At 38.9% G+C, this 23,659-nt stretch overlaps 1 pseudogene; it reads right to left on the bottom strand.

The window, feature by feature from the left end:
• Positions 1-17,127: 17,127 nt before the first annotated feature.
• Positions 17,128-18,079, bottom strand: LOC101679145 (annotated as a pseudogene).
• Between the last annotated feature and the right edge of the window lie 5,580 nt (positions 18,080-23,659).

The following is a 23,659-nucleotide window of genomic DNA, read 5'->3' as shown; positions in this document are numbered from 1 at the left end:
CAGGCAGAGAGAGAGCAGAGGAAGCAGGCTCCCTGTGGAGCAGAGAGCCCGATGCAGAACTCGATCCCAGGATTCTGGGATCATGACCTGAGCCGAAGGCAGAGGCTTTAACCCACTCAGCCACCCAGGTGCCCCCAAAGAAGTAATTTCTGAGCCTAATCTAAAAGCAGGAATTCCCGTGGTTTCTGGTTTCTATGCATTAGATGAAATAGCCACCTCTGCCAATTTTCACAGCCTGGCCTCATGAACCAGACTAGTGGAGGAGATGAACCTCACCTATCAGCCCAGCGAGATTCTGGGTACTTCTTGAACCTTTGTGCTCATCCAAACCACTATCTTTGTTTCTAGTATGCCCCAGGAGACTAAGGTATGCCAAATCCTGTTGGTCCCTGTAACAGGTAGGATAGAAACTAGTCTTTCTAGCAGAAGCTAGAAAAGTGGGGAATGCTGGATGCGTGGTCCAATTCCTTCTCTCCTCAGTGAGAAGCTGAGAGAGTGAATCCTCTACTCACTGTTCGCTTAGTTGGGTAGAGGCCCTGTGGGAAATGGCTACACTCTCATTCAGACCACACTCTTTTAAAACTGTTGCTTTACTGTCTGTCATCCTCAAAGGCCTAATGAAAGCTGGGGGCCATAGGATCTCAGAGACAGGCAGGTTAGTTGGAGACTTGGTTCTGTCTCTGGAGCAAGCCAGGGAGAGAAGGAGTTACAGAAAGTGGCCACTGGCTTATTCAGACTCCTAGAAAGTAGTGACTTCCTGTCTGTCAGTTCCCAGATGCTGGCTAGTTATAAGCCCAACCGTCAAGGTAGCAGCTGGTCAAGTTGAAGCTTTAGATGTATAGTCTAATCTCTTCTATGGAGAAACTGAGAGCTGGCTATTTTTGCCTTTTCTTTCATTTTTTTAAGTTCTGTGCTTAAGGTGGGGCTTGAACTCACTACCTGGAGATCAAGACCCACATGCTTTACCAATGAGCTAGCCAGGCTAAAATGTTCTCATTTCAAAGCTGTTATACAAATGGAATCATATGATATATAACCTTTTGAATCTTTTTCTTAACTCTACATGATTCCCTTGAGATTCATCTGAACTTTTGTACACGCCAATATTACATTCCTTTTTATTGCTGAATAGTAGGCAATGGTATGGATGGTATGATGTGTTTATTCACCTGTTAAAGGACATATGGGCTGATTTCAGTTTTTGGCTTTTACCAGTAAAGCTTCCATAAACATTCATGTTTGTGTACAGGTTTTTGTGTGAACACACGTTTTCATTTCTTTGGGATAAGCACCAAAATGTGCAATTGCTGGGCTGTATGATAGTTGCATGTTTAGTTTTAAAGAAACTGTCAAATAATTTTTGAGAGTGCTTGTACCAATTTATATTCCCACTAGCAGTGTGTATAGTTGGACCAGTTTCTCTGCATCCCCCAAAATATTTGGTCTTATCACTATGTTTTCAGCCACTCTGTAAAGTGTGTACTAGCATTTTGTTGTTGTTTTGATTTGTATTTCCCTGATGACTGATGATGTTGAATGTCTTTCACTTGCTTAAATGGCATTTGTATACCTTTTAGGTAAAATGTCTGTTTATGTCCTTTGCCCATATTCTTATTGGTTTACTATTATTATTAATATTTTTACTGTTGAGTTTTAAGAGGTCTTTATATATTCCAGATATAAGTCTTTTGTCAGAAATGTGGATTGCAAATATTTTTCCCCAGTCTGTAGCCCGTCTTTTTATCCTCTTTTCATATACGTTCGCAGAACAAAAGTTTTTAAAATTTTGATGTGGTCTAATTTCCAATTTTTCCTTTTATGGATCATACTTTTGGTGTCAAGTCTAAGAAGTCTTTTCCTAGCCCAGATCCTGCAGATTTCCTTTTTTTTCCCTAGAAATTGCTAATAGTTTTGTATTTTATGTTTATCTGGGACCCATTTTGAGTTAGTTTTTGTTGTTTGTTTTGTTTTAAGTTGTCAGACTTAGATTGAGGTTTTCTTTCGTTCTCCTTCTCTCTCTCCCTCTCTTTATTTTTGTATGTGGGTGTCCAATTGCTCTAGCACCATTTCTTTCGAGTTACTGCAGGTGGTAATGTTTTTTTAATTTAGGTTTCCACAGGTTTATAGTTAGTATATAAAAATGTGATTTTGGGGGTGTTGAATTTGTAACCTTTGACCATACTGAAATCACTTATTAATTTAGGACTACTTTTGTAGTTTGTTTGGGGTTTTCTAAATTTTTATATCATCTGCCAATAGGGATGGTTTTATATCTTCCTTTCCAATCTGCATGCATTTTATTTATTTTTCTTGCCTTATTGCAGAGGCTAAACTTCTAGAGTTGTCTTGTTCTTTATCTTAGAGGGGAAACACTCAGTCATTTGGCATTAAGTATGATGTTATCTCTAAGAAAACTTACCTCTGAGTCTTTTGTAGATACACTTTATCAAGTTGAGGTAGTTCCCCTATACTCCTAGCTTACTGAGAGTTCATTTTTATTTTTTATCATGAATGGGTAGGGGAGATAAAATCCCTGCTCAACCACTAGAAGGAGGTATGACTTTTCTGTTGGTGTTTGTCTGGAGTAATGTTGGTATTGACAAAAATTCTGTTACTAGGTCATTCTTCTCCCAGTTTTTTGGTCAGGGGAAACAGGGTCCCCCTGCCCCCATTTTGGAGCTATTTTTAAAAATCTGGTGGTTCTGAGTTGGACCCTCCCACAGTACCCTTTCTGGGGTATTTGAAGGGCGATAAGGGCCAGATGGCTCGACAGGCAAATTCTACCAAACATTTAGGGAAGAGTTATACATATCCTTCTCAAAATATTCCACAAAAAAGAAGGAAAACATATAAATTCATTCCATGAGGCCAACATTACCCTGACACCAAAACTAGACAAAGACTCCATTAAAAAAGAGAACTATAGGCCAATATCCTCTATGAACATAGATGTAAAAATACTGTGTCAGCTAACTGAGCATCATAAAAATAATTCTTAATAAGATACTGCAAACTAAATCCAATAGTACTTTAAAAGAAGCATTCACCATTATCAAGTGGCAATTATTCTGGGGCTGAAAGGGTGGCACAATATTCAAAAATCAATCAACGTGATGCACCAAATTAGTAAAAGAAAGGATAAGAATTATATGATCCTCTCAACAGATGCAGAAAAAGCATTTGACAAAGTACAACATCCATTTTTGATAAAAACTCTCAAGATGTTGGTTTAGAAGGGAATATACATCAGCATTAGAGAGGTCATATATAAAAAACCAACAGCTAATATCATTCTCAATGAAGAAAAAATAACAGATTTTCCTCTATGGTCAGGAACAAGACAAGCATGCCCATTCTCACTACTGTTACTTAACATAGTACTGGAAGTCCTCAGCAATCAGACAACAAAAAGAAATAAAAGGCATCCAATTGACAAGAAAGCCAAACTGTCACTATTTGCAAGTGACATGATATTCTATACAGAAAACCCAAAGACCCCCTACCCCCAAAATTGTTAGAACTGATACACAAATTCAGTCAAGTCACAGAATACAAAATCAATGTACAGAAATCTGTGGCATTTCTAGACACCAATAATAAGCAGCAGAAAGAGATATCAAGGAATCAATCCCATTTACAGCTTTGTCAAAAACAATACGATACCTAGGAATAATCCTAACCAAAGAAGTGAAAGACATGTACTCTGAAAACTACAAAACACTGATGAAAGAAATTGAAGAAGATACAAAGAAATGGAAAGACATTCCATGCTCATGAATCCGAAGAATATTCTTAAAATGTCTATATTACCCAAAGCAATCTACCCATTAAATGCAATCCCTATCAAAATACCAACAGCATTTTTCACAGAGCTAGAACAAATAATCCTAAAATTTGTATGGAAACACAAAAGACCCCAAATGGCCAAAGCAATCATGAAAATGCAAAGCAAAGCTGGAGCCATCACAATTCCAGACTTTGAAACCTATTACAAAGCTGTAGTGATTAAAACAGTGTGGTACTGGCACAAAAGTAGAGACCTAGATGAAGGGAACAGAATAGAAAAACCCAGAAAAGAACCCACAGCTATATGGTCGATCAATCTTCAACAAAGCAGGAAAGAATATCCAAAGGGAAAAGACAGTCCCTTCAACAAAAGGTGTTGGAAAGATTGGGCAGCAACATGAAAAGAATGAAACTGGACTTTATTTCACCATACACAAAAATAAATTCAAAATGGTTGAAAAACCTAAATATGAGACAAAAAGACAACACAATCCCAGGAGAACATAGGGAGTACCCTCTTAGACATTGACCATAGCAATTTCTTTCTAGATATGTCTCTGTGGCAAGGGAAAAAAAAGCAAAAACAAAAAACAAAGAAAACAAACAAACAAACAAAAACAGAGGAAAAAATCCTAGGTATTGGTGAACCAAGAAGGCACTATGCAAGAAAGAGAAACTATAGGCGAAGGATAATTTGAAGCAAATCTTGGAGCCAGCTCACCATTGCTTATGCTAGATGCAGTGTAGACTTACTTTAGTCCATCTCTTTGACTTTCCACTTTGTAAGCCTTTCCATCAAACTATGTAGAGTCCCTCTCCTCCCACCTTCTCACCATGAACTTGGCACTGGGACTCACTTAGGTGTGACACTCAGGTATTTCTGCACCATGCAGCTAGCACTGAATAAAATTAAAACCCCATGCAAATGAGCCTTTAGCTGAGCATTAAAATGTATAGTCTCACATTACTGTCACTTCTGTAACTCATCTACCATTATTCTTTATTTTCCCTCACTTCAACTGAGAATATGACCATGAGTTCCAGGTTTGGCCTATACTGAAAGCACAGTGGTAGAAGGACAAATGTTATAAAAATGATTTAGTCTATTTGTGCGAAGGTAGGACTCATATAGATGCTTCTGAAAGTTTCTATAATATTTGTGTTAACTTTGATGTAACATCAACTCTGATGAGGGAAAATTCAGGCAGAACAAATTTTCAGCTACCACATGCTTCAGGGTTGCCTACAATACACTTTGGAGTTTACTCCCCCTCTCTGGCTTTCAAGGGAAGCCAGACCATGGAATAGTGGCTCACTCCTGCCATAGAAGCCCAGCAGAGATACCGAAGAGAAGAAGAACTTCTTCAAGTCAGTGGTTGCTATGGACACAGATTCTCCACATCTCTTCCTTTTCTGCATCTAGGAAAAACCTCTTATTTTATTTTATTTTATTTTTTCAGTGTTCCAAGATTAATTTTTTATGCACCACACCTAGTGCACTATGTGCCCTTCTTAATGCCCACGACAAGGCTCACCTTCGGCCCACTCCCCTCCCCTGGAAAACCCTCAGTTTGTTTCTCAGAGTTCACAGGCTCCCCCTCTAATTTCCCCCAATTTTACTTTTCCTTTCCTTTTCCTAATGTCCTCCCTTATGCTCCACAAGTGAAACCGTATGATAATTGACTTTCTCTGCTTGACTTATTTCATTCAGCGTACTCTCCTCCAGTCCTGTCCATGTTCATACAAAAGTTGAGTATTCATCCTTTCTGATGGAGGCATAATACTCCATTGTATATATGGGTCATATCTTCTTTACCCATTCTTCTATTGAAGGGAATCTTTGTTCTTTCCAGTTTGGCAATTGTGGCCATTGCTGTTATGAACATTGGTATACAGATGGCCCTTCTTCTCACTACATCTGTACCTTTGGGGTAAATTCCCAGTAGTGCAATTGCACGGTCATAGGGTAGCTCTATTTTCAATTTCTTAAGGAATCTCCACACTGTTTTCCAAAGTGGCTGTGCCAACTTGCATCCCCACCAACAGTGTAAGAGGGTTCCCCTTTCTCCACATCCTCTCCAACACTTGTTTACTGTCTTGTTAATTTTGCCCATTCTAACTGGTGTAAGGTGGTATCTCAATGTGGATTTGAATTGAATCTCCCTGCTGGCTAATGATGATGAACATTTTTTAATGTGTCTGTTAGCCATTTGCATATCTTCTTTGGAGAAGTGTCTGTTCATGTTTTCTGTCCATTTTTTGACATGATTATCTGTTTTTTGAGTATCGAGTTTGAGTTCTTTATAGATTTTGGTTATCAGCCCTTTGTCTGTACTGTCATTTGCAAATATCTTCTCCCATTCCGTGGGTTGCCTCTTTGTTTTGTTCACTGTTTCCTTTGCTGCAAAGATTTATTTACCTTATTTAGAGAGAAAGAGTGTGCATGCATGAAAGCAGAGGGAGAGAGAAGCAGATTCCCTGCTGAGCACAGAACCAAATTCAGTTCTATCTCAGAACCCTGACATCCTGACCTGAGCTACCTGAGCTGAAATCAAGAGTCAATCAATGGACCCACCCACCAGGCACCCTCAGGGTATTTTATTTTAAGGAGGAAAGACCTGGGGCACCTGGGTGGTTCAGTGGATTAAGCTTCTGCCTTTGGCTTGGGTCATGGTCTCATGGTCTCATGGGATTGAGCCCTACATCAGGCTCTCTACTCAGTGGGGAGCCTTCTTTGCCCCCTCTCTCTCTGCCTGCCTCTCTGCCTACTTGTGAGCTCTCTCTCTCTATGTCAAATAAATAAATAAAATCTTAAAAAAATACAGAGGAAAGACCTGAAGTAAGGGATTATTCCACTTTGATGGAGAAAGTCCTTAATGAACTCCTTGAAATCAAAGTTATTTTGGACTGAAAGGCATTTTTTTGTGAAAGACATTCCTCATATGGAAGCCCATGAAAACTGATCTGAGGCTGGATTCACAGAAGAAACTTCATAGTCTTACTATGTATACAAAATGCAAAGAAGATGTGAATTCTGGGGCAGTTAACTAGGTAGTAGAAAAAAACTCAATGTCTTAGATGAATCACCCCAGAAGCAGACCCAGAGGCAAGAATTTGAAGACATGTAATTTATTGGAGAGTTGGTGCCAGGGAAGACCAATAGGCAGGACAGAAAATTGTAGTTAAAAGAATTGTGCATTACCAAGCCAGTTACCCTTCTGGGAACTTGAAGCCCAGTCTCACTGTGGAATTCTGAGTGTAGTGTAGAATACTCTTCACAGCTTTTCAAACCCAGAAGAAGATGGAGTGTATATATAGCAATTCTGCCCCAGTTGGGTTTTACAGTATAGCTGAGGTTCAAGGGGGAGCCAATGACCAAGAAAGAATTTTTGAGACATCTTTGGTGCAAAATGGCAGTTTATTAAAGCACAGGGACAAGGCCCCTGGGCAGAAAAAGCTGCTGCACAAGGATTTTGAGGGGTGGCTGATTATATACTGTGGGGTTGGGGGAAGCAAGGAAAAAGGGAGGTTTCCAAAGAACTCTCATATGCTAAAGAGGACCTGCAAGATACCAGAGGTGTTCGCATTGCCAAGTTAAAGTTGTTTTTCCTCTAGTAAGGCATTAACAATAAGATAGTTGGGAGCTTCCTAGAGAAACATTATACTCTGCCCACTTTAAGTATCTTTCAATGGCTGCAGGTTATAAGGACATTTAATTATATCTACATTTCCTTCTGGAAGCTAGGTTATTGATAGGAATGCTTTTTTCTTGTAGATTGCTAAGACATTTGTAAACCGAGGGAGACTCAGGTCTTGCAGGATTGTGATCCCTACAAGCTAATTATTTGTTTTTCCTTTAGGGCAGCTGGGAGTGCCTGAGGAATGTCACATATATCCCACGGAGGGTGGGTGTTGCAGAGTGTCAGCTTCTGCTTTGTTCTCAGCTTGCCTGTTGTTCCCTCATCACACCCATCATTCACTGAGGATTCCTTCTGGGAGCGTAACTTTTCAAGCACTTATTGCTTGCCTCGTGCATCAAAAAATGTGCTCCCAGGCCCAGAAAATACTGCTCTAGCACAGTTTGCAGGAATTTGCAGTAAACACTCTACAGGTTGCCGGTCAAGTTGAATACCAAAGTAATATTGGTGGGGTCTAGCAGTGTCTTTCTTAATCCAAGTACACTAATTAGATTTACTTTTATATCATCTTAAGTTCACCCTGTCCTATTACTTATTCTTTACTATAGTGGTTCATCATTTTTAAAGTAAAAAACCTGACTCACAGCAGAGGGGTAAGTGTGTGAACTGTAGGCCCTGCTGTGGCCATTGGTCCCAGTGATGTAAGAAAACATGGTAGGTTTCATCAACTACAGACAAGGAAGAATTCTTGAGACATCAAGAGGTGGTTTTCTTAAATCATGGGCATGGACCTAAGGGCACAAAGAGCTCCACTGGGGTTAGGAGTGGCCCATTATATACTTTAAAGCTGGGAGAGGGTTAGAGATAGTGTAAGTAAGTCTCTAAGGAATTTGAAAAGCAAGGTTTCCAGGACCTTGACTGGGCTATTATTGGGAAAAAATAATTTACTACTGTCTAATAAAACCTTAGTCATGATGTGGAAAATCAGACCAGCAGGAGACCAAGTGACACTTGGAGAAGTAGGAGAACTTGGATTTATTTTACACCTGCAGACCTATATGAGCATGTGCTTGAAGTTCTGGGCCCTGGACAATGGGGTTATAGGGCTTTTATAAGGAAATGGAGGCAGTCAGGTTCCAAGGGCTATACTGACTGCTGGTAGGTGGTTTTAAACTGGAGGAGTGGGGGCTGCTTTAGGCAGAAACAGTAGTGCAGGGAGCCTGAGGAGGGAGGCCTTTTTACAGAAGCAGAAATGGCTGGTTATCTCTTGCTTTCAGTAGGGCTTCTGGTTATCTCTTGCTTTCAGTAGGGTTTCTGGTTATCTCTTGCTTTCAGTAGGGCTTCTAGCTTATTGTTAGCACCCTTCCGTCTTCTGGGGCCTCCTGGTCTGGGCTTGCTCTGCGTAATTTTCCTCTTCAATGAGACCCTTCAGATGTATATTTGTGGGTCATATGCTTGGGGGATGATTGTCAACATGGATCTTTGGAGGTAGAGAAAAAGGAAGTTTCCAAAGTAATTTTTAATGTGTTAAAGTAGACTTACAGGATACTGGGCATTGGGCTAGATTCCCTTTTGCCCTTAGCAAAGTACTAATATTGAGGCAGTTGAGTTCCTAGAGGAACATCACTCTGCCCTTTTCAAGGATTTATCAGTGGGCTACAGGTAGTCAGGAAATTTAATTTTTCTTTTGCTATTTCCCCCCCACATTATGAAGTCCAAATAAATATTCCATTATCTTCCTTATGTTCATTCATTTAGCATGTTTTTCTTCACCCTTTGCCAAATGATTGCTAGTTTCATTTGCTTGCCCTCTAAGGTAACATAGACCTTCATACCTGAGTGGTCTTAGCCTCTCATTACTGTGCCCTTAACAGATCATGGATATGACTGCTGTTAATTTCCAAAGTTGTTACCATGGAAGCAGTAAGAAGTACCATGGTGTTAATGAGGGAGCAGAAGACAAGCTGAGGACAGAGCACAGGCTGATACCCTGTACTTCCCCCAGCCCCACCCCAGGTAGAATATTATTATAAGTAAAATAAGCCAAACATGGTAAGGCAAATGCTGCATGATCTCATTTATATGTGGAATCTAATCAAACACAGAGAAGCAGAGAGTAGAATAGTGGTTGTCAAGGGCTGGAAGGAAGGGGAAATAGGAAGGTATTGATCAAATTTCAGTTATGCGTTAATGAATGAGTTCTGGAGATCTATATAACATATGGCCTAGGGTTAACAATATTTTATTGCCTATTTAAAATTTTGCTAATAGGGTGCATAAATTAAGTGCTTTTACTTATCATGTTAGGGCAAAAAAATCCACAACAAAGATTATAGGAAGAAATAGTTGAAGGTGATAGATAAGTTAATGGCATTGATAGTGATGATGGCTTCAAGGGTGTGTACTTCACTCCAAATATTCAAGTTGTATGCACTAAATATGTATATGTCAATCATACTTCATTGAAATTTTTTTGAAGCTTTTATTTATTTATTTGACAGAGATCACAAGTAGGCAGAGAGGAAGACAGAGAGAGGGGGAATCAGGCTCCCAGCTGAGCAGAGAGCCGGGTGCAGGGCTTGATCCCAGGACCCTGAGATCATGACCTAAGCTGAAGGCAGAGGCTTTAACCCACTGAGCCACCCAGGTGCCCCCATACTTCATTGAAGTATTTTAAAATCATGTAACTTTAACATTCAATTAACTTAAGGGATTTATCTCAATAAATGTTTTAAAGTACCAGAATCTAGTGCATTAATCTCCACATTGGGGTTTGTTCTTCACTGGGTACCATCTAAGGCTGGCAACTATCAGCCTGGATTTATAGACTCAGTTTTAGATTTCTGGTTTTCATTTTTCTATTGGTCAGTTCACACAACCAGTATAACCTTTCTCAAGGTAATATAAATGCATTTAATTAGTTTGAGTATGATAAATTATCCAATGGTTACTAAAATGTTGGGAGGTTCACATTCTTTTCCGTAGTTTGACCATAATTCCCTGATTTATTCCTACATTACTGAACCTCAACCACTTCCATACACTCTTCAGTTGTTCAACTCTCAGAGCAGAACATTATTTCCATGTTCCTGCAGCATCTTGATGTTATGTCCGTAAGTATTTTCAAGGGGACCCTAGAGATCATCTGGCTCAATCTCCATATTTTATGCAGAAGGTCAGTGACTTTTGTGTTTTCGGAAGTTGATCAGTTAGTTGAAGACAACACCAGGTTTGTCTAGTGCAAATGATTCAGAGTCTACTGTGGTAGACCATTCCCACTGGCACTTCCCTAAACCATCATTCGTCCTTCCAATTCCTGTAACAGGGTCTGTAGCCACTTTCCTACTCTGATCTTGGCTTTTCCAAATTTGTTGATGCAATGTGTATAGCTAATCATCTGTGATTTTTTTTAGGTCATGTTGATACTTCTTCAATGTCAGTTAGGTGAAATCTGGACTTTATAATAGGACCATGAAGACAAGAAGGATCTAATTATGTTTCACAAAATGTATTTGAGACTACCTAACCTCAGGTTTTGGCTAAAAGCCAACAAAATAAAAAATTGTGTTAAACATTTAAAAAAATTTTCTTCAGTGTTTACTTATATTCCAGTTAGTTAACATACAATATAATATTATTTTCAGGTGCACAATTTAGTGACTCAGCACTTACAGACAACACCCTGTGCTCATCGCAATAAGTGACTCTTAATCTCCATCACCTTTTTCATGCACCCCCTGGTAACCATCAGTTTTGTCCTTATAGTCAAGACTCTGTGTCTTGGTTTGCCTTTATCTTTTCTGCTATGATCATTTGTTTTGTTTCTAAATTCTACATATTAGGAAATCACATGGTATATTCTCTGACTTATCTGGTGTGGTATAGTACTTTCCAGCTTTATCCATGTCATTGCAAATGGCATGATTTCATTCTTTTTTATAGCTGAGTAAATTTCCTTTATTTATAAATACCACATCTTCTTTATCCATTCATCAGTCAATGTATAATTGGCTCTTTCCATAACTGGCTGTTGTAGGTAATGCTGCTATAAACATCAGGGTGCATGTGTCTTCAGATTACTATTTTGTATTCTTTGGATAATTACCTAGTTGTGCAATTGCTGGATGGTAGGGTAGATGCTCTGGTTTGCATCCCACCAACAATGTAAGAAGGTTCAATTCTCTCCACATCTCCCCAATGCCATGTGTTTCTTCTGTTGTTAACTTTTTTTTTTTAACTAACATCTTTTGTTTGTTTTTTATTCAATTTTTAAATTTTGATTCAATTTAGGTAACATATATTATTAGTTTCAGGGGTAGAATTTAGTGATTCATCAGTTGCATATAACACCCATTTTATACTAGTTATATCAAGTGCTTCTTCAATGCTTATCACTTAATTACCTCATCCCCCTACCCACCACCCCTCCATCAATCTTCAGTTGTTTTCCTATAGTTAAGGGTCTTTTATGGCTGCCCTCCCTCTCTGTTTTTATCTTATTTTATTTTTCCTTCCCTTCCCTTATGTTCATCTGTTTTGTTTCTTAAATTCCACATATGAGTGAAATCATATGGTATTTATCTTTCTCTGACTTATTTCACTTAGCAAAATAACCTTCTACTTCTATCCACATCATCGCAAACTGTAAGGTTTCACTTTTTTAAAGAAAGTCTTTTTTTAAAGATTTTATTTCTTTATTTGAGAGAGAGAGAGAGAACATGAGCTGAGGGGAGGGGCAGAAGCTGGCTCCCTGCCGATTAGGGAGCCCAATGTGGAGCTCAATCCCAGGACCTTGGGATCATGACCTGAGCCAAAGGCAGCTATTTGACTGACTGAGCCACCCAAGTACCTTCAAGAATTCTTTTTGTGATGGCTGCCTAAAATTTCATTTTATATATATACATATATATATACACATATATATATATACACACACATACATACACATACCATGTCTTCATACACACACACACACACACACACACACATATATATATATATATATATATATATATATACACACATACATACACATACCATGTCTTCATTATCCACTTAACTATTGATGGACATCTGGGCTCTTTCCATATTTTGGCTATTGTGGACATTGCTGCTGTAAGCATTTGGGTGCATGTGCCACTTTGAATCACTGCTTTTGTATACTTTGGATAAATACCTCGTAGTGCAATTGCTGGGTCATAGGGTAGCTCCATTTGTAACTTTTTGAGGAACCTCCATACTATTTTCCACAGTGACTGCACCAGTTTGCATTCCCACTAACAATGTCAGAGGGTGGTTCCCCTTATTCCACATCTTCGTTAACATCTGTTGTTTCCTGACTTGTTAATTTTCGCCATTCTGACTGGCATGAGGTGGTATCTTGTTGTGGTTTTGATTTGTATTTCCCTGATGCCAAGTGATGTGGAACATTTTTTCATGTGTCTGTTGGCCATTTAAATGTCTTCTTTGGAGATATGTGTTCATGTCTTCTACCCATTTCCTGACTGGATTATTTGTTTCTTTTTGTGTGTGCGTATGTGTGTGTTGAGTTTGGTAAGTTCTTTATAGATTTTGGATACTAGCCCTTTATCTGGTAAGAAATTTGCAAATATCTTTTCCCATTTCATAGGCTGCCTTAAAAGGCAGAACCCAGAAATGGACCCTCAACTCTAGGGTCAACTTATCTTTGACAAAACAGGAAAGAATAGCCAAAGGGGGGCAAAAAAGTCTCTTCAACAAATGGTGTTGGGAAAATTGGACAGCCACATGCAGAAGAATGAAACTGTGCCATTTTCTTATACCATACACATAAATAATAGTTTAGTTTTATAGACTGTTTCCTTTGCTATGCAAAGGCTTTTTCTCTTAATGAGGTCCAAATAGTTCATTTTTGCTTTTGTTTCCCTTGTCTTTGAAGATGTATCTAGAAAGAAGTTGTTACAGCCAAGGTCAAAGAGGTTGCTGCCAGTGTTATCATCTAGGATTTTGATAAATTCTTTTCTCATATTTAGGTCTATCATCCATTTAAGTTTATTTATGTGTATGGTATAAGAAAATGGTACAGTTTCATTCTTCTGCATGTGGCTGTCCAATTTTCCCAACACCATTTGTTGAAGAGACTTTTTTGCCCCCCTTTGGCTATTCTTTCCTGTTTTGTCAAAGATAAGTTGACCCTAGAGTTGAGGGTCCATTTCTGGGTTCTATATTCTGTTCCCCTGATCTGTGTGTTTGTTTTTGTGCCAGTACAATTCTGTCTTGATTATTACAGCTACGTAATATAGTTTGAAGTCCAGAATTGTGATGCTTTTTCAATATTCCCTTGGCTATTTTGGATCTTTTCTGGTTCCATACAGATTTTAAGGTTATTTGTTCAAGCTCTGTGGAAAATGATGGTGGTATTTTGATAGGGATTGCACTGGATGTGTAGATTACTCTGGGTAGCATAGACATTTTGACACTGGTTGTTCTTCCAATCCATGAGCATGGAATATTTTTCCATTTTTTGGTGTCTTCCTCAGTTTCTTTCATGAGCATTCTATAGTTTGCAGAGTACAGATCCTTTGACTCTTTGATTAGATTTATTTTTTGGTATCTTATCTTTTGTGGTACCATTGTAATTGGGATCATTTCTTTGACTTCTATTTCTTCTGCCTTATTGTTAGTGAATAGAAGTGCAATTGAGTTCTGCGCACTGTGTTTATATCCTGAGTCTTTGCTGAATTCCTGTATCAGTTCTAGAAATTTTTGGGTGGAGTCTTTTGGGTTTCTACATAAAGTATAATGTAGTCTGCAAGAGTGATAATTTGACTTCTTTGCCATTTTGGATGCCTTTTAGTTGTTTTTGTTGTCTGATTGCTGAGGCATCCATTCTGATATCCTGTGTCTTTTGTTTGGAGCATTTCAGCTCATTTACATTCTGAGTAATTATTGAAAGATACGAATAGTGTCCTTGTATTCCCTGTAAGGTCACTGTCTCTATAGAGTGTTTCTGTTCCCTTCTGATTTTTGTTACCTTTGTCCTCTCTCTCTGCTCAAAGGGTCCCCTTTAATATTTCTTGAAGGGCAGGTTTAGTGTTCATGAATTCCTTTAGGTTTTGTCTTGGAAACTTTTGATCTCTCTTTTTATTCTTAATGACAGCCTTGCTGGATACAGTGTTCTTGGCTACATATTTCTCCCATTTAGCATGTTGAATATGTGATGCTAGTTTTTCTGGCCTGCCAGGTCTCTGTGGACAACCTTGTTGTCAGCCTTATGTGTCTCCCCTTGTAGGTTAAGGATATCTTGTCCTGAGCTGCTTTCAGGAATTTTTTCTTTATCTTTGTCATTTGCATCGTTCATTATAATATGTCAAGGTGTTTATCTTTTTCTTGTTGATTTTGAGGGGAGTTCTCTGTGTCTCTTGGACATGAATTCTTGTTCCCATCCCCAGATTAGGGAAGTTCTCAGTTCTGATTTATTCAAATAAACCTTCTGCCCCCTTTTCCCACTCTTCTTCTTCTGGGACTCCTATAATACAGATATCATATTGCCTTATGGAATTGCTGAGTTCCCAAAGTCTAACTTCATGAACTAATAGTATTCTTTCCCTCTTCTTTTAAGTTTCATTGTTTTCCATACTTTTTTCTTCTGTATCACTGATTTGCTCTTCTGCTTCATTTGTCCTCATTTTTATAGCCTCCATCTTAGTTTTATCATTTTTAGTTTTGGCATGACTACATTTTAGTTATTTTATCACTACAGTAAGGAAGTATCTCATGTCTTCTTTGTTTTTTCCAAGCCCAGCTAATATCTTTATAATCATTGTTTTAAATTCTAGCTCAGACATCTTACTTACCTCTGTATTGATTAAATCCCCTGCTATGAGTATTATCTCCTATTCTTTCTTTTGGAGTGAATTTCTCTATCTCACTTTGTCCAGAAAATATAAGAAGAAAGAAAAAGGAAGCAAGCCTCATCTTATTTCCACCAGAGCCTGATGTTTTGGAGCACTCTTAATCTGTAGGCTTGGTACATGTGGGGAGCCTGTGTTAGTCTTCTGAGATTGAAGCCTGCTGGGCTAGCTCAGAATCTAACTTTACCTTATAAAGATGCCCCTGCCTGGCTCAGGGGATGGGGTTCAGCTTAGAGGACTCTAGCCTCCACTGGAAGCATTGTGTTTTTCTCTGAATTCCAACTGAGGTTACTGGCCCGCTGTGCACACTTCTGTCCCTCCTGTTGAGCACTGCTCAGTTGCTTGCAAATAGCCTTTTGTCCTTCAAGATTCAAAGTGTGCTCTTCCAAATGTGCTCTGGGAAGGGAAATAATTTCATCCAGTATGACAGGGGATCTCCTCACCAAGCTTTCTTGTCTGATCTATACCCACTGTGCAGTCTCTTGCTCTTTCCCTCTTCTAGAGTTTGTTCCATGAAAAGTGTTCCCTCACCTTTGCATCCTGCAGCTTTCCTTTCCCCTAATTCAGAGCTCTGAACCTCCCATCTGCCATGTTCTATCCCTTCAACTGTGCAGACTGTTTTCTTAATCCTCAGTTTGAATTCATAGTTGTTCAGAATAGTTGGATGTTGATCTAGCTGTGTTAGAGGGACACGGCAACCTTGGCGTCCCCCTGCTACATGGCCACCTTAATTCCTCTACTCTCTTGTTAATCTTTTTTGAAGATATTTATTCTGAAGAAAAAATATACATACCCTGCTGTATTATAAAGGTATACAACATTTAAGGATTGAGATCATAGAAATGTTGGTTTTAAAGTAGGTTATCTATCAGAAGATAACCTTATACATGACAACACCAGTCAACCAGGAAAAATCTTACTTGTTTATTTTCATTAGTAATGTGAAGAAGATAAGAAAATTACTTAGGTTCCCCAACTTGAATCTTTGGAAGAAATTAAAGAAATATGAAATAAGTGCTCCCATCCACTGATATACACAAGCATCTGTGGTAAGAGATTTAGGATGGGAAACACTCAGAAATGTGCATTATGCATCTGAGGGGCTGGAGCTAGAATAAATAATTTAGGAAGTAGGAACATTGGTCAGCCATGGGATGCTGTGATTATTCCCTCTTCAGTGTTTTGTTCTCTAAGACTGAGAACAATTCTGTTTATCTCCAGAATGGGATTGATGCATATATATGTAGCAAAGCTAAGGGCCAAGAACAGCATTTAAGAGCACACCTAATGCAAAGCAAATAATTCCAAGGTGAAGGGTATTATGACCACTATTTCCTTGGTCTAAGCATGGAGGGAAGGCAGACCCAAACATTCATACTATTTCCATTATTTTCTACATTCCTATTATATAAATTTCTATCATTTGAATATCTAAATGACTTCTGGTAAATATTTATTAATTCTGTTCAGCCACATTCATGGGTAGAGAGAAGGGAAATAATAACTATAAATTTACTAAATTTTGGAAATTTCAAGCACATGATTTATAAAGAGGGAAGAATAATAATTTAGTGAAGAATTTTACAATTAATCAGTTGTCATCAATATGTGGGATATTTATGGAGGGGATAACTATGCACATCAAGGTAAAATGTAGCCTGGAAGAAGCAGGTTTCCATTTTGTTAGGAATGTGCAGAATTCAGTGAGGTCTATCAGAGACCCTGCAATACAACTCTGTGGACTGCTATACTCACCAGAATGAGGACACAGGGTTCTCTGAAGCCTTCCACTCCAAAGCCATGTGAATTTTTTATCTTGATATTTTCATTCTGCACATTGTCTCCCTCAGAGCCCGGTGCACCTGCTTGTTCCGCAGAGTGTAGATGACAGGGTTGAGCAAGGGGGTCACCACCGTGTTCACAAGGGCAGCCTCCCTGTTGGATTCCAGCCTGTTCGTTTGCTTTGGTTTCACATATATAAACACACAGCTGCCATACATCAGAGAGAGGACTATGAGGTGAGAGGAGCAGTTAGAGAAAGCTTTCTGTTTCTCCTTGGCTGATGGGAGTTGTATGATTGTGACTACTATGTTGCTGTATGCAATGATGGTTATGATAAGAGATGTTATAAGGACAAACAAAGCGAGGACAAAGGTCAACATTTCAGTAGGTCTGGTGTCAGAGCAGGAGAGATGAATCAGGGGGGCAAGGTCACAGAAAAAGTGAGGAATGATACGGGGACCACAGAAGGACAACTGGAAAACTTTCACTACCAGCCCAGTGATAAAGGGAAAGGCCAATGTGAAGCAGGCAGTGACCAGGAGGAAGCAAGTCTTCAGGTTCATGATGGTCGGGTAATGCAGAGGCTTGCAAATGGCCACATACTGATCCAGAGACATCACGGCTATGAGGAAGAAAGCTGCTGCTCCCAGAAATAAAAAGACAAAAGCTTGTATGAAACAGGCAGGAAAGGAAATGGTTTGCTGAGAGAAAGATGACAAGCAACTTAGGAATAACAGCACTTACGACACCACCCTCCACAAAGGAGAAAATGCTGAGGAACAAGTACATAGGTGTGTGGAGCCGGGAGTTGGCACAGGTGATGGTGACTATGATAGCATTACCTGCAGTGGATGCCAGGTATGCCAGCAGGTGCAGCAGGAAGAGGACCTTTCCCAGGTGTTGGATGGCAGGAAACCCCTCCAAGGTGAATTCTTGGACAGATGTTCTATTCTCCATTTCTGTGAGCATCTCTTCCCATAGCAGTATCACTGCCGGTCTAACCTACAATAAAGACATTGGGGAGCACAATTGTTTTAGTGGGCATATGATTAGGTTTTTGCCTATCTAAGAAGGTGGTTAGGCTGATAGCAAAGTTGGTTCTAGAGTCAGAAAGGCCAGACTTCAATACTAGTTCATTAATGAGTTCCAACTCCTGAAAGATGAGTCATCTTTGGAAAGGTAGTTAAGCGTTGTGGACTTCCCTTTCAACCTCTGTAGAAAAAAGATGATAGGATCTACCTATTAATATTCTTGTGAGAATTAAGATAAAGAATATAACTCACTTGGCATATGCCAACATTTCCTGTGTTTTCCTCTAGGTCTAATTGTAATCATTATTAACAGAATGCTTAAATAGAACATCATCAGTAAGCAGAGGTATTGACAGTTTCTTAGTTCTATCATTTTATTGTGTTTAATGATATTATCAATTTTCAGTAAACATAACAGTAAGTTTAGTAATATTCCCTTTGAGTATCCCCTTAATAATGTCACACATTCTATGGTCCAAGCTGTCATCATCATGATGTGTTGAGAGCTTGAGCTTATTCTATTCTGGTCACTGAAATTCAGTATTTCTGTTACTCACAATAATCAGGAGTTCCTTCTATCGAAGCAGAAACTGAGGCTTAGAGAGTTCCAGACAGCTTAGGTCACATAGCTGACTTTAGCCTGATTGCCAGAACCAGAACCCCTATAGCTTCCAAGTGCAGTGTCAAAACATTTTTAATTGGACCAAATCTATTGTTGTTGTTCTTTCAACCTTAAAAGAAAGATTCATTTTATTTATCTTAATTATTTCTAGCCTTAGGTAGTATTGCTGATGAGTTTTTGACCTGTAGAATGACATGGGGCTTAGGATCTGTGTTAGTACAGGCATTTTACAGAAGAGACTGGAGACCAGAGTTATTGAGGACTGCTCAACAACAGCTAAGCTGTAAATCTGGGACTTACCACTCAGCTTCCAGTTTAATGTTGGCCAGTGATGGAGGTGGGAGTGCAAATACTTCTTGGATTAACCCACTTGAGTGGATATGCTGGGCACCTGACACTCTTACATCAAAGCTCAGTGCTTTTTTTTTTTTTTCCCCCCTTCAGTCCTCCCAATCAGTAACTTCTCTCAGGTTGGTTTTGGCTCTAGCATTTTCAATACTGGGCTAAAGGTTGTGAGGAAAGTGTCTCTCTCATTAACCTGCCATGGATCAGGTCCTTGAAGGGCTGCTCATGAAAGCAAACTGCTCATCTCTGAGTGGTACAGTCTAAAGGAGCCTCTCCTTTTGTTCCTGTTGACCCCAGTAAGCCCACCAATTTACCAGGATGCCTGAGGCCAGGCATGTACAGAAGAGTCACCACATGGGAGGCAGGGCTTCCTTCCTTCACAGCTATTATCTTCTAAGAAATCAAGAGCTTGCTCCAGGCTGAGGGGAAAGAGAAGGAAACTCATTTGTCACAGCCTGTTGTTCCAGAGTGGGTATGAATATGATCCCATGTTGCCAGTGTTCTGAATGACAAAGCTCTGTTTCAGTAGCCCAGAGGTTTCATAGCACAACAAGTCTACACAGAGGCCTGGGCCACTGAAACCCCAGAAAGGAGCAGACAGATAAAATAATCACATTTCATAGCCCCCAGTTCTGGGCTAGAGCTGAACTTCCACTAGTTAGGATTCTGATGAAATGTCTGGTTCTGCTTCCCCCAGTGGGTAGAAGCCCACCTACCATGCCACAATCCTGTCACCTCCTATACTGGTTATACACAGCAGGCAGCTTATAGGTTTAGCCTTGGATGTTGCTGAGACAAGGGTCTTTCTGTGGCAGTGCTCCATGTTATGGGCACACCTGCTCCAAATACCTTCTCTTACACTATTCTCCTCCATCTTATTGTTACCTTTCCTTGTGAGTAGCATCCTTGTTTTACTGCATCAACAGTGAGAAGGTGCTGACGAGCAAATCTGAGGCTCCCGGGTGTTTTCCCAATGAGACTGCATAGTCACCAAGTAGGATGGACCCAGCCAGTATGCAGAGAGTACATGCTTTCAAACCTTATTAGATGCTGAAGAGACAGGGGCAGAAAGTAAAGGGGTATCAGGTGTCCTGGGGGTAATTAATTGGTCACTGTTGAGAACAAATTCCTGGTGATACCCTTATATTTATATTTCCATTGTCTGCGGTGAAGCTGACTCCCAGATGTCTGCATTGTTCTCTGCCAAGATTTTTCAAGGAAATTATATGACAATTTCCCAAGGGTTTCTAAAATCCCAAGTTGAACATTACTACTGATTTGAGGTAATAGTTCAAATGACAATTTTCTACATGTGATGTGTGCCCTGAGGCCAGAGTATTGCTAAAATAATAGATTTTTATGGTGAGAAAGAGCTGGACCACACCCTAGCTATCATCAACCTTTTGGGAAGATAATGGGGAAATCCACCTTTCTTGGTCAATCATTCTTCATGCTTCCACCAACATTTTGATTCCTCTCATTGCATATTTTCATCTGTAGAATATTTTTGGTGTGCTCTCCCGGCTCCTTGAAATTGAAAGCAAACACTTCTTCCTCTTCAGGGAAGAAGGGGGAAGACTAGGTGGTTTCTGTAACATCTCTAACCTGGCAGGCCTCCCTCTCTTTAAAAGAATCTGTGGTATAGATCCTCTTCCTCAGAAGAGGAAGAGATGTGAGCCTCAGGGTAGAGAAGTTGTACCCATAGCAACCACTGGGTTGGAGAGGTGCTTCTTCTCCTGGGTATCTCAGCTGGGCTTCAGTGGCAGGAGTAACCCATTTTTCTGTGGTCTTTGGCTTCCCATTAACCTCAGAGAAGGGAACTAAACTACCAAGGTGAATTTGTAGGCAACCCTGTGGAATATGGTAGCATGTGGAAATTTGTTCTACCTCTCTCTGTCTTCACTAGTATTGATCTTGGTAGGTCAAGGGAAATATAGGAAATTTCACAAGTATTCATGTGGGTTGCACTGTCTCACAAATAGACAAAAACATTTTTATAATGTCTGTCCATCTACACACTCTGTTTTCAATCCAGGCCAAACTTGGACCTCATGGTTATTTTCTCACTTAAAAGCAAGGAAAAATGTATATAAAGGGAGGAGAATTATAGAAGCTAGAGCAGCATGAGACTATCCATTTTAATGCTCAGGTAAAGGCTCATTTACATGGGGTTTTAATTTTACTCAATGCCAGCTTTATGGTGCAGAAACACCTGTCACACCTGACTGAGTCCCAATGCCAACATGATGTGGGGATGTGGGAGGAGAGGGTCTGGTATGTGGTTTCATGGAAAGGTTTACAAAGGGAGTACTCAAAGAAATGGGTTGAACTAAGTATATATTGCATATAATAGAAAGGATGGTGAGCTAGCATAAGGAAATGTTTCTGATTGTCCTTGGTCTATAGCTTTTTTCTGGATAGTTGTCTTACTGCTCTCCAGTGATCCTCCTCCCACCTCTCTATGTTGTTTTGATATAGTCCTAATAGTTTACTTACGCTTTTGTTTTACTTGCCTCAGGAGACACATCTAGAAAGAAGCTGCTACAGGCAATGTCTAAGATGTTACTGCCTGGGCTCTCTTGTAGGCTTCTTCTGGTTTCATGTTTCACATTTAGGTCTTTAATCCATTATCAGTTAATTTTTGTGTATGATGTAATAATGTGGCCCAGTTTCACTGTTTTGCATATAGTTGTCCAGTTTTTCCAACACCATTTGTTGAAGAGACTGTCTTTTTCCCTTTTGATATTTTTTCCTCCTTTTCAAAATTAATTGACCATATAGTTGTGTTTCACTTCTGTTTTCTATTCTGTTTCATTGATTTATGTGTATATTTTTCTGCCAGTACCATACTGTATTGATCACTACAGTTTTGTAATACAACTTGAAGACTTATTATAATGCCTCCAGGTTTGCTTTTCCATCTCAAGAATGCTTTGTCTATTCGAAGTTTTCTGTGGTTCCATAGAAATTTTAGGATAGTTTGTTGTAGCTCTGTGAAAATGCTGTTGGTATTTTGATATGGATTGCATTTAATGTCTAGATTATCTTGGGCAGGATAGCCATTTTAACAGTATCTGTATTTTCACAGTATCTTCTTTTTAACAGTATCTTCATTTTAACAGTATCTTCTGATCCATGTGCATGGAATGTCTTTCCCTTTGTGTCATCTTCAATTTCTTTCATCAGTGCATTATAGTTTTCAGAGTACAGTTCTTTCACTCCTTTGGTTAGGTTTGTTCCTAGGTATCTGATTGTTTTTTGGTGCAGAGATTATTCCTTGATTTCTTTTTCTGCTACTTCATTATTAATATATAGATATGCACCAGCTCTACCCATTGATGATGTACTCTGAATAAACTGAATTGGTTTATCAGTTCTAGCAATTATTGGTGGAGTGGTTTGGCTTTTCTACATAGAGTATCGTGTCATGTGCAGATAGTGAAAGTTTGGCATTTTCCTTGCTGATTTGGATGCTTTTTATTTCTTTTTGTTGTGTGATTGCTATGGGTAGGACTTCTAGTAATATTCTGAATAAAAGTGGTGAGAGTGGACAGTCTTGTCCTGTTCCTGACAGTAGAGGAAAAGCTTAGGTTTTCCCCATTGAGGATGATATTCACTATGTTTTTTTTCATATATGGCCTTTATGATGTTGAGGTATGTTCCCTATAACCTATGTTGTTCAGGAGTTTTATCATGAATGGGCTTTGCCAATGCTTTTTCTACATCTATTGTAAGGTTCATATGGCTCTTATCCTTTCTTTTATTAATGTGGTGTATCATGTTGATTGATTTTTGAATATTGAACCACTCTTGCAGCCCAAGAATCACTGCCCCTTCATCATGGTGAATGATTCATGGTGAGTGTACCCTTGGATTTGGTTTGTTAGTATTTTGTTGAGAATTTTTGTGACAATGTTCATCATGAATTTTGACCTGTAGTTCTCTTTTATTGGGGTCTTTGTCTGGTTTTGGTGTTAGGGTAATGCTGTCTTCATGGAATGAATTTGGAAACTTTCCTTCTATTTTGGAGACAGTTTCAGAAGAAATAGTATTACCTCTTCTTTAAATGTTTGGTAGAACTTGTCTGTGAATCCATCTGGCCTTGGACTTTTGTTTGATGAGAATTTTTTATTCCTGATTCTATTTCTTTGCTGGTTATCAGTCTGTTCAAGTTTTCTATTTCTTTTGTTTCAATTTTGGTAGTTTCTATGTTTCTAGACATTTTTCCATTTCTTCCAGGTTGTCTAATTTTTTGGCAAATATTTATTCATAATATTCTCTTCTAATTGTTTGTATTTCTGTGGTATTGGTTGTTATTTCTCCTCCCTCATTTTTTTGGTTTTATGTATTTGGGTCCTTTCTCTTTTCTTTTTGATAAGTGTGGCTAGAGTTTACAATTTTATTAATTTTTTCAAAGAATCATCTCCTGATTTCTTTGTTCCATTATTTATTTTTAGTTTCTATATCATTTATTTTTGCTCTAATCTTTATTATTTTCTACTTTCTACTGGCTTTAAGGTTTATTTATATTTCTTTTTCTAACTTCTATAGGCATAACATTAG

Source organism: Mustela putorius, unplaced genomic scaffold, assembly GCF_011764305.1.
Source record: "Mustela putorius furo isolate JIRA1106 unplaced genomic scaffold, ASM1176430v1.1 tig00003909_pilon_pilon_pilon, whole genome shotgun sequence".
Classification (NCBI taxonomy): domain Eukaryota; kingdom Metazoa; phylum Chordata; class Mammalia; order Carnivora; family Mustelidae; genus Mustela; species Mustela putorius.
This window is presented reverse-complemented; position numbering and strand designations above follow the sequence as displayed.